The 3,175-nt window shown below is 44.5% G+C and overlaps 1 pseudogene; it reads left to right on the forward strand.

The window, feature by feature from the left end:
- The first annotated feature begins 983 nt into the window (after positions 1–983).
- Positions 984–1,775, forward strand: LOC148773409 (uncharacterized; annotated as a pseudogene).
- Positions 1,776–3,175: the final 1,400 nt, after the last annotated feature.

Here is a 3,175-nt window from a genome sequence, read left to right on the forward strand (position 1 = left end):
CAAAGATAAACTCAAAATGGATGAAAGACCTAAATGTAAAAGCAGAAACTTTAAAACTCTTAGGGGAAAACATAGGCAGAACACTTGATGACATAAATCAAAGCAAGATCCTCTATGATCCACCTCCTAGAGTAATGTAAATAAAAACAAAAGTAAACAAGTGGGACCTGATTAAACCTAAAAGCTTCTGCACAGCAAGGGAAACTATAAACAAGGTGAAAAGACAACCCTCAGAATGGGAGAAAATAATAGCAAATGAAACAGCTGACAAAGGATTACTTTCCACAATATACAAGCAGCCCATACAACTGAGTACCAGAAAAACAAACAACCCAATCAAAAAGTGGTAAAAAACCTAAACAGACATTTCTCCAAAAAAGACATACATATGGCTAACAAACACATGAAAAGATGCTCAACTTCGCTCATTATTAGAGAAATGCAAATCAAAACTACAATGAGATATCACCTCAAATCAGTCAGAATGGCCATCATCCAAAAGTCTACAAACAATAAATGCTGGAGAGGATGTGGAGAAAAGGGAAGCTCTTTTACTGTTGGTGGGGATGTAAATTCATACAGCCACTATGAAAGACAGTATGGAGATTCTTTAAAAAGCTAGGAATAAAACCAGGGGCGGTCCTAAGATGGCAGAGGCATAGAACAGAGAGACCACTTTCTCCCCTACAAACTCATCATTTGAACACTGAGAAAATTCCACAAAACAACTTCTGAATGCTGGCGGAGGACACCAGGCACCCAGAAAGGCAGCCCATTGTCTTTGAAAGGAGGTAGGACAAAATATAAAATATAAAAAGAGAGACAAAAGAGTTAGAGATGGAGATCCATCCCGGGGAGGGAGTCATGAAGGAGAAAAAGTTTCCAAACACCAGGAAACCCTCTCACCAGAGGGTCTGTGGGGAGTTTTGGAATCGCAGGGGGCAACATAACCAGGAGGAAAAAATAAATCAAACCCACAGATTATGTGCCTAACTACAACTCCTAGCAGAGAAGTAACCCAGACGCTCACGTCCGGCACCTGCAAGCGGGGGCTGAAAAGGGAGGCACGGGCTGAACTGCTTAGGGTAAGGACTAGGCCTGAATGCCCTGAGGGCAATCTGAGGGAGCTAATGTGAGATAGCAAGCCAAACTGTGGGACAGTCAGAGAAAAAAAGAGAGAGAAAGAGAACTTTCCCATGAAAAGCTCTAAGCTAAGGTACTGCCGGCCCGCTCACAGAACAAAGGACTGAGCAAATACCAGAGGAGAGCTAGCTGGCTGTGGACTGGCTCATCCCCCACCAGAGGAAGACAGGCAGGTGGGTGACAGCCAAAGCTAGCAAGGGGCAATCTTAGCCCCAGAGATGCCATCCTCTACCAAACTGCGAGCAGGCTCCCAGTTGCTAACCAAGTCTTCCTGGGATCCTGGATGGTTGACATCCACCAGGAGGGTTGCAGTCAGAGATCAGCTCCCCAGAGGAGACAGATGGCACACCTGAGACGGCGCTCCCACTGAACACCCAGGAAATTGCGCAACTGGGACCGGGGAGGTGATAAGACGCACTGCACCACCTGCAGAGAGTGCACTCACCAAGCACCTGGTAGCCTGAGCTGCTCAGATGTGGGAAGGGCACAAAACACACGCCCAACCGAGTCTGTGCCTTTGTGGAGTACCCAAGAACCTGAACCTGAGTGGCTTGGACCTGGGAAATGTATGCAACCCAGGGCCCACTTTAGAAAGTTCCCCTGCAGAGCAACCTGGAGCCTGAGCAGTGTAGACTGGAAAGCACAAACGCCATGAGTGGGGGCAAACCCAGTGTGGCCCAGACACTGCAAACACTCCCCACACACGCCAATGATATTTGTTTGCAGTGTTCCTCCCTCCCCACAGCACGACTGAACAAGTGAGCTTAAATAAGTGACCACCTTCGCCCCCTTGTGTCAGGGCAGAAATTAGACACTGAAGAGACTTGCAAACAGAAGAAGCCAAAATAAACAGAGGGAACTGTTTGAGAAGTGACAGGTGCATGCAACAGATTAAAACCCTGTAGTTAGCATCGACTACATTGGAAGGGGCCTATAGACCTCAAGAAGAAGTATAAGCTGGAACAAGGAACTATCTGAAACTAAACTGACCACACACTGACTGCAACAGCTCAAGAGAAATTCCTAGGTATATTTTACTATTATCATTTTTTTAATTAAATTTTTTAAAATTTTTAAGCCCTTTATTACTCCTTTAATTTTCATTTTTATAACCTACTATTACCTTGCAAAAAAAGACCCTATTTTTAAAACAAATTTCATGTATTTTTAAATAATTTTGTGATTTTTTTAATATTGTATTTTTGAGAGTCTAACCTCTACTCTAGATTTTTAATCTTTGATTTTTGGTATTTTTTATCGATTTTGTACCTTTAAGAATCCAGTCTTCAGCACCCATTTTTACTTAGGAGTGTGATTACTGGCTTGACTGCCCTCTCTCCCTTTTGACTCTCCTTTTCCTCCTCCAGGTCACCTCTATCTCCTCCCTCCCCCTTCTCTTCTCTACCCAACTCTGTGAATCTCTGTGGGTATTCTGGGCTGTGGAGAACACTTAGGGAACTGATTACTAGCTAGATCTGTCTCTCTCCTTTTGACTCCCCTTATTCTCCTCCCAGTCATCTCTATCTCTTTCCTCCCTCTTCTCTTCTCTATGTAACTCTGTGAGCCTCTCTGGGTGTTTCAGGCTGTGGAGAGCACATAGGGAATTGATTACTGGCTAGTTTGCTCTCTCCTCATTTGATTCCCCCTCTTCACCTTCTGGTCACCTCTATCTCCCTCCTCCCTCTTTTCTTCTCCATGTAACTCTACAAACCTCTCTGGGTGTCCCTCACTGCGGAGAACCTTTTTTCCATTCAGTGTGGTATGGATGGGGAAGTCTTGAGGCTACTGTGAGAATAAGACTGAAAAGCAGAGGCAGGAGGCTTAAATCCAACACTTGAGAACACCAGAAAACTCCTGACTCCAGGGAACATTAATTGACAAGAGCTCATCCAAAATCCTCCATACCTACAAGCTGAAACCAAGCTCTACCCAAGAGCCAACAAGTTTCAGAGCAAGAAATACCACAGTAATTCTCCAGCAACGCAGGAATATAGCCCTGATCATTAATATACAGGCTGCCCAAAGGCACACC

Source organism: Moschus berezovskii, chromosome X, assembly GCF_049115385.1.
Source record: "Moschus berezovskii isolate FMDL1 chromosome X, NW_MosBer_1.0, whole genome shotgun sequence".
In the NCBI taxonomy this organism is placed as follows: Eukaryota; Metazoa; Chordata; class Mammalia; order Artiodactyla; family Moschidae; genus Moschus; species Moschus berezovskii.